A 9,307-nucleotide genomic window follows, 5' to 3' on the forward strand; every position below is an offset into this window, starting at 1 on the left:
GCACAAGAGCTGAATATTACTAAACAAAAACAAGTCAAGTTCCTTCATGATAAGAAATCTAAGGAAAGGTCTTTCAGCACAGGGGATAGGGTCTTGAAGTGGAATTTCAATGATAATAAAAAGGGAAGCCATGGTAGATTTGAGGTTTTTTTGTTAGGACCATTCATAATTTTAGAAAAGGAAGGAAAACATTCTTATTATTTGTAGGATACTGATGGGCACATTCAAGAGTTCCTAGTGCATGGACAATATCTAAGGCTTCTTTTCTCTTAAATTAAGTAGGAAGCATATTTTTGTATATAGTTAACTAGGTTTTTTATTTTATTTTTTGATGTTTTCTTTTCTTTTCTAGAGATAGCTAGACAATTAACATATTTGCAAGAAATATGTATCCCCAAATAGAGCCACTGATAGAATACTCAAAATCCTTTCTACATCATTTTGAAATAACTCACTAGAAAGGGATTTTTTTGTCATTTCATAGATAATGAAATGATAACTCGCAAAATGGAAAAATTTCTCTATTCTATAGGAAGTAGTATAGGAATCAATAAAGTGTCAAAAAAAGATATTAGATTTTAGATGATAAATAAGGCTGTGAAATGGAGAAAATTTCTAGATCATACACAATTGAAAATAAGGTTGGAAAATTACAATTTCATAGTCTTGATCCTAGGGAACTATGAAATAATGATATTTAACAAGATCACAAAGGATGGAAATATGTGATTCAAAATAAAATTGATCTTTGACAATGAAACATGAAGATTATTTTCTTCTACTATTTCACAAATCACAAGTTTTGATTAGTTACTAGGTAGAAAAAAGGATTAAAATGAATAGTTTTTGATAATGTGGGAGAATTGAATGTGAAAAACAATTGCATACTTCAATATCTCACATGCTCAAAACATCTTGGAAAAGAATTTGGAATTAAATGAGCTTTAAATGTGTAATTTAAATGATGCTTTAAGGTGACTAATTAAAATCATATCATCATTTTCGCATTATGATTACCAAAGAAAATGAGGCTACCTTTTAGCAATAATGGGAGGACTGAAAATCCCCAACCAATGACATAACTAGACCTGACAGACACATAGGATGATCATCTTGATATAACAAACAACTTATATGAAACATCTCAAGAGTAATTCAGGAGATATGCCAAGTACCATAGTTACTACATGGAGATCAAGAAGGAAGAGGATAGAGTTGAGTTTCATGAAATGGTCAATGTGTTGGGTGGAGGGAATCATGATGGTAGGAACTAGGTGCTATTTCTTCTACAAGCAATCAAAATGACTTGAGGAATGTGTTGATTTTCATTTTTCTTTGATTGTAAATATTTATGAACAATTGCACTTAGTTTATAGTTAGTTAAAGATATGAAAAGGTCTAAATATCTATTGCACCCTTTCATCTTCTATAAGAAAGGGTACCAAGACCTTAAGATCGAACAATGACAAGATATATATACATATAATAGCAATATATACTCTATTTTGATACGATATTAGTAGTATTATGTAACTGTTCACATGATCAAATGTACTTCCATTTTGATAATCAATAGAAAATCTATCTTTTCTATTTTAATCATGAAAATAGTGATCAAGGTATTCACAAGATCATCCTCAAGGAATTTATTGATCATTTACATCAATTATTGGTATTTGAAGGATTTGAATTTGGTATGAAACCCTAAATATCAAAGATGCACTTATTAGTGTTGGATAACTGAGAGGGGGGAGAATCAATTATAGCTAGTTATCCTACAAGCCTTAAAATACTTTTCACCAACTTAAACTCTTTAATCTTTCATATCATTAAATTGGTAACCAAATCTAGCATCAAAATATAAACTAATATAATATTTGAATTAAACTTTAAACTTAATATACAAATTATTAGAGTAAACTTCCAACATATATAGAGTTGTAGCAATAAATAGTAAACATGAAATAAACTCGCAACACAATAAGAATTCTCACAATTTTGACTCAAGTATTTAACATGGAAAGCATGTAAAGGGGAAAACCACTTGGGAACCTACAATGCAAAAATCTCACCCTTCTAAAGTAAGCTCTATTAGGATCCAATCTTATTAAAGGTTACATACACATTTTTAATGTGACCTTGTTAGAGGGTTTTCACCAAAGATCATCTAGACCTTGATTACTCCTTGAAAAATATAAAGAGTGGCCTCCTCTATAGGACTTACAAAAAATTCAATAGAATGTCACCATATAGGATTTAGATAAGATTGTTAGGTCCACATGGTTAATGTGTTTTATGCTAAAATGGTTAGAGAGTAACAATGAAATGATCTATTAGGTTATAGAACTACCGTTCTTATTTAGATATATGTGTCACTTAGTCTCTTTCCTCTATCAACTTATGTTGATTCACTCACTTCACACATCAACTTAGCACTTCTCTTGCTTGATCTTCATAATGTAGTTTTGCTCAGTTCTCGTCCTAGATATCACTTATTTCTTCAACTTCACCACAATAAAAAATGTTAGCAATATCAAAATCATTGAACATTGAGTTCATCTCTAAAATAGAATTTTTTTTTGATCCTCTAAAGTCTTCTAGGTTTTGCCACTTAATTGCAATCATAAGATCTTCATAAAGTTTAGATTCATTAATTGTTAATGCTCAAGAAATATACTTCCACCTTGCACTTTGTGCTTCAATTCAAATTGTTAAATCTCCTTCATCATATCTTCTTTGAATTTCTATAGTCGTTGATCTCATAACTAACTTTGTCATTATCTTCAAAACTTATCAAACAATATTTATTTTCATCAAATGTCAGCCTTAGATTAAATCTATTCTAAACCATTCTTTCTTTTTATGCTCAATTAACATGACATCTTTTCTCAATCAACACTAAACTCAGTTAATATTATGGTTCTTCATTCACTGACCAATCTATCTTACTCATACATGATCTCAAAACCTAATCAAATCATGTAAAATAATCAAACAAACATTATAATATTAGAAACTAACACATTCAAGTGCCCATTAAATACTGGATACACTTATCAACAATTACATCATCATTATGCTTTCTTTAAATCCTCTCAAGAAATCAAATTCTCTTCATCAATCAAATAATATGACACTCAATCATTTAAAGCTTGACATTAATGACAACATCACAACTGATATGAATCTTTCACATTGATTAACAACACTATCAATTGGGGCTAACAATCTCCCCCTTTGGCATTGATGGAAAAATATAAAATATTATTACATTACATTATGGAACAATAAACATAAAATGCAAAAACATCCTTAACTTTTTGACTTCATTTAGTTTCTCTATAATCTTCATGATCTCTTAATCAAGTTCTTAAACTTGGTTTACAAAATTGTATGCTCCACTTGGAAAATCTCACCCCCTTTAGGTGCACTTCCCTATTCAAAAATATCTCTCCTTTTGATAAAAATATTGCTTCATAATCATTATTACTTATCTCTCCCTTTACACATTCTCTCCTTCTACACAATCTCTCTCTAACTCTACTTCTCCACCTTTCATATGTCTATCCCTATGACTATACAACACTTGTTATTTCATATCTTTGTATAGATCCTCTCTAACTTTGAAAATATGCCAAAGGGAAATATAAGTTTCATATTAAATCATATAAAAAATTGTAGGTATACCTTTTACCTTGCATGTATTGATTACATATGCTTCACTAGAATCACTTTTACAACTTCAGGAAATAATCCCTAAAGAGTTAACTCTTGCATACACTCCATAAAGATATTCTAATAATCAATGAATTCATGCAACATTCATCTTCACTTAGTGAATCTTGGATAGGGGAAGGAAACCTAACTTACCTCTTTGATACTCAAAAGTATCCTTAGGAAATGACTTTGTGATTATATTTGCAATTCTCTCTTTAGACTTCACATACTCCAATATTACTTGTTTCTCTTGAACTTGCTCCCTCAAGTAGTGATACTTGATAGATATGTTCTTGGTTTTTGGATGAATTACAAGATTATTTGATATATTAAACATTTTTTTTCTCTAACAATAAATAGTAACAAGTTTTGTGACTTACTCTTGCATACCCTCCAACAATTGCTTGATCCATACAACATTTGAATGATTAATATGTTATAATATATGGTCTGCCAATATAACTAGGGGGGGGGGGGGGGGGGGGGGGGGGGGGGGGGGTGAGATGAATCTTATCAAACTAATACCACAATTATCAACCCTATTAAACTTTGACCATATGAGCAATATAATCAAAAACTAGAACAAGAAACTCATACATAATAACACCAGATACTTTAACTAGGGAAACCCTTGATCAGAGGGAAAATCTTAGTGGAGATGGTACCCATAGGATGATGTAATAATATAAATATTCCTTTTTAGAGGATGGACCCTATTAGGATTCTATAACAATATTCAATATATATCAATCCCTGTTATGAGACTTTGAATCCCTCTTAGGAGATTCCAACCCTATTAGGAGTTGTGGAAGACAGTTGGACCCACTACCTGAATAGCTTTAAGGGAAAGATAAATGAACCTGTAGTGCCTACCCCAAAAGTTACAATTTTGTTATCATTGTTGAGCTCTTTTACATTAGGTTTATGTTGATGATTATTAGTGGTATTGTTTTGAGATTATCATATATTGTTTTTACATTCAGTTTATTACATGATGAGATTACTTGGTACTTTATATTTCATGTATGCATGATGATTATTCAGTGTTTTCAGCTATTTATGATGATTAGTTAGATGATTTATCATCATATGTGTTTTCTTATAGATACTTACCCCATACTTGCATGTGCATGGTGTGCATGTTTGTTTTCTTTATGTATGGTGTTTCTGATGAGGTTAAGGAAGGGAGTCGTAGTCACCTGCTAGTCAGGATCTACACAATGCACCACTTCTTGCCATTGTCTATTTAGCTTAGTATATATTGTGCTTGTACATGCATGAATTTTATGCAGGTTGCAAGTATCGGGTATTGACTTCCCTGAATTGCCAGGATGAGCGTACCCAATCACATTATCTCAATGGTAAGACAAGGAAGATAAATTATCAAGTCCAAATCCCAACCCTTTAAGCAATTTGTCCTAGTTGAAAATTAGGACAAGTATCTAAGTCTAGTACCGTCTGAATGTGTTGGATGATGTAATTCATGATATTAACCCTTGGTTTGATTTTGTATGTGTTTTACTATGATGGGTTTTTTGTATTTTACTTTATGAGTTCTTGGTGTATTTTCTATTAATTAAGTCTAATTAAAAGATTTAATTAATGATTTAATTTAATGGAAAATTAATATGATATTTTAATATTTTATTTTATTTTATTAATTGAGAAATTAATTAAATAAAAAGAATTAAATTTGAAGATTAAAGTCATAAGTTTAAATTTGGAACGTGATAATATTTATTTAATTTAATAATAATATATTTAGAGTTCTTTTTTAAGTAAATGCTAAATAATATTATTATTTAAGTTAATAAATATTTTATCAATTAAGTTTCAAAAATAAATTTAAAAGTGGAAAAGAAATTAATTTCATGATAAGTGCATGAGATTTAAAATTAATAAATTAATTTAAAAATAAATCAATAAATAAAGTGAGTATTAAATAAAGTAATGTGCATTACTTTAATACTTATTCACATAGGAGTATGCAAACTCTTGTGAGTTGTCATGTTGACAACATAGGAGTTTGCACTCTAATTATGCATGTGGTGTCTACGCTTAGGAGTTAGCACATTATTTGAGCACATGGTGTCTACAACATTCTAGACACTTAATCATGTTTATCTTCTTATCATGGAAGATATGTGCTTAGTTGTCATGCTTATCTCTTAGTTCTTTCTAGACACATTCTAGATGCATCTTAGAGGCCTTTATATATAGGCTCTCCTAGTGTGTATGGACATCCTCATATGCTTCTACAAGCACTCCTAGTCACTTGGGGGGGGTTCAGTTCTTGGAGGAATTGTGAATGTTGCAGAAGGAAGGAATTTTTGGAAAGGAGAAGGTTCTAAGAGGAGGAGCTTTTCTACAATTTCTAAGGCGTAGCAAATTAGCGTCAGTGTCTAGGTAGGCACTCGTGATTATTTTATATATTTTATTATGCTCTTTCTCTTCCTATCTTCATCGTGTCTATTATGTGTGTCTGAATAATTCTCTATGAATGAATCTTCAATTTTGTAATTTGGAATTTGGGCATGCATATTATTTCATCCAGTTATGGGAATTAAAATATTATTGCAATCTTCCCTTAGAGAATCAAGATTTGGAAATTGATTCAGGTTTGGGTTTGAATTAAAATAGAATCTTATTATTATGCATTAGTTTTATATGATTTATTAACTAATCTAATTAAATTAAATTTAATTAAGATTAGTTAATAGTAGAAGAAGTGTAATTAATTATTAGTCAATTTAAGTATACGAATTTTTAAATGAAGGCAAATTAAAAGAAAAGAGATATTAATAAGTGTTTAGTGGAATTAATTAATTAATGAGATTGATTTTACTTAAAATCAATGAAGATTATTTTAAATAAATGATTGTCCTTGAAGTGTTTTAAGGAAATTATAAACTAATTATTTGAAAGTTGATAAGTATTATTCTAATGTTTTGAATAATGTGAATGATTTTATCTAAAAGTCAATGGGAACTAGTTCAATGATTTAAATAAGTAAATAATTATCTTCTAATTATTTTAGAAAATTGTTTAAATTAATGGAGGGATAATTCTATGCATTATTCAAAAAATAAATGGGTTGACTTGTAGGAGAATCTTATACTCTTGAAATATACTTGAAACAAATCTAAAAACTCATATTTGACTTAACCATGTGATTGCAAAAGCAAACCAAAACATGTGTTTGTATCTTGTTTCTCTATGTTATATGTGTTTTGGGGTTTTGGGGTTTGTCCTAGCTTTAACCAGTCTTAGATTGTTACCAGAGGCTCTGGGGTTATGTGTTTGCGATGTCATGTTGATGTTGATTTAAATTTTTTTAAAACCCAACCATGGAAATGTGATGGTATGCTCTATGAGATGTTTGTATTTACTAATTTTTATTGCTTTCCAATCTTCTTGTGTGAAGCTGAGGTGTATGTATTTGTGATACTTGACTTAACCATTTTTTGAGTCATCGATCAGTTATACTTGGATTACTTTCCAGTCATCTTGATGGGACCAAAGTGTTTATTTTGACCTTGATGATGTCATGTTGTGACATGTTTGGCTTAACTATTTTGGAGTACTTGAGTAGTATTATTTTGAGATATTTTGTAGTTGCTCGTTGAGAACCGATGGATATTGTGATCTATCATTTGATGTTTTTCAGTTGCTTGTAGAGAACTAATGTGATTATTTTGATTATCTTTTAATTTTTTCTAGTCACTTGTATAGGATTGAGGTGATTTTGTGATTTATGATTTCATGAGCCTAGGGTAGATTATCTACTTGTAGTGTTGGGAAGTGGCTTGCAGTGGTGGCCGGGGCCGTAAGTGGCTACTAGGCTAACTCATTGTAAGTTATTTAATAAGAGAAAATATTTATACTAAATGGAGATTAAAATTAACCTAATAAGATAATTGTACGTTCTCACCCATGCCTCGAGTGCTAGTACAAACTAGGATGGGAGTAGAGAGAACTCTTGGTTGTGACCTTACATTTCATAGTATGCTTTGTCAGTATGAGATGATACTAGTGGCCACATATGGATCACTAGGGGGCTGGGGTCTATTGAGAGACTACCAAGGTAACTCTAGCATGATTCGTGTGATGACACTTTCTTGCTTACATAGTAGATTCCCTATGTGTCTTTTTTGTGCCTCTAGGATTAGATGTCATTCTTACTAGAACCTTTGAGTTAGTATACTTCTAGGATTCCTGGACTTAGATAGTACTTGTGTTTGTGATTTTTTATCTTGTGTTATGTGATTTGATATCCTGTTTGGGAATTGAGACTATCTCCTCAACAGGGTGGGAGTGGGCCATTTAGGTTCCATGCAGTTAGGTGGTAGTGCTTTTTCACTCTTACCATTTGAGATCCATCCATAGACACTGTGGCTAGAGCATTCTTTGTTGGCATTTACCTTCATTTTGTTCTTGGATCATTATGATGGATGTTATTTACTAGTATGTTTCTTTATATTGATGAGTAGCATGTGATAGATGTTATCTACTTTGTAGGACATCTTATGCTTTATTCTTGCATGTTAGATTTCTTTATGCATATGTTGTAGCATGTTTTAGGAGTGACATCCCTATTACTATAGTACTGATGATCTCTTCAGTGGCTTGGGATGTTATGCACGGGGGATGGCTAGGGCCTACGATGGTCTAATGATGCTATTGACGGTTGGGAGGAACCACACACTCAGATTAGTTGTGTTTTATGATGGATGGTTATCATTTATGATGGTTGTTATACCTTTATTGATGGACTAATGTATCATGTATGTTAATAGTTTCATTTATTTTATTGCACTTGTATCATGGGTTTGATGAGGATGATGTACCTTTATTTTTACATATGTATATTCTTTTAGCCTTTCATACCTTGTGGCATGTATAGTGGATGATTGAGCATTCTGAATTTAATTTTCCAAAAGGCATTTCGAACAAATATATAATATGGACATTTGACTTTCTAATTATTCTTTCATGTGGATGTGGTAGTTGTTAGTTTTAGTTTTAACTAAATTAAATGTGACTCAATGTCTTGGGATTCTTAAGGAATGTAACCTGTTATGTATGCTTTTAGATGATTACATGTTATTGCTTCCACTACTATGTGTTTGATGTGTATGATTGTTTTTCTTGATTAAAAAAAAAATTTATTTGGCAAACTTAGTAAAACTTTAGGTTAATTCTTTTGGATCCTTTGGCAGAGCGTTACAAAACCACTATCCAGATGGTCTCTATATTATTGCTTATAGAATAATTGAAATGAATAGTAATTATCCTTCCTCTTTTTGTCCTATCAACCAGACTTCTACCCCTTTAGATCTTGTAACTAGATCACAAATCTAGCATCCAATAATCCCTTGGATTGCTAACTTGCATTTAGTAAACACTCTACTTCTTTTCACACTCAATAAAATGATCACAACTGCTTTATAAACAAGGAAAACATCTTTCCTTTATACCGTATCTTCAAAATAACTCCTTGAGTCAGCCTTGAGGCTTTCCCAATTAATTATAATAAGATAATTAATTAATTTACATTTACAATAATACTATCGACTCATAGTGTATACAA

Source organism: Cupressus sempervirens, chromosome 9 (genome assembly GCF_028749045.1).
Source record: "Cupressus sempervirens isolate cs-2001-9-10 chromosome 9, ASM2874904v1, whole genome shotgun sequence".
Lineage (NCBI taxonomy): Eukaryota > Viridiplantae > Streptophyta > Pinopsida > Cupressales > Cupressaceae > Cupressus > Cupressus sempervirens.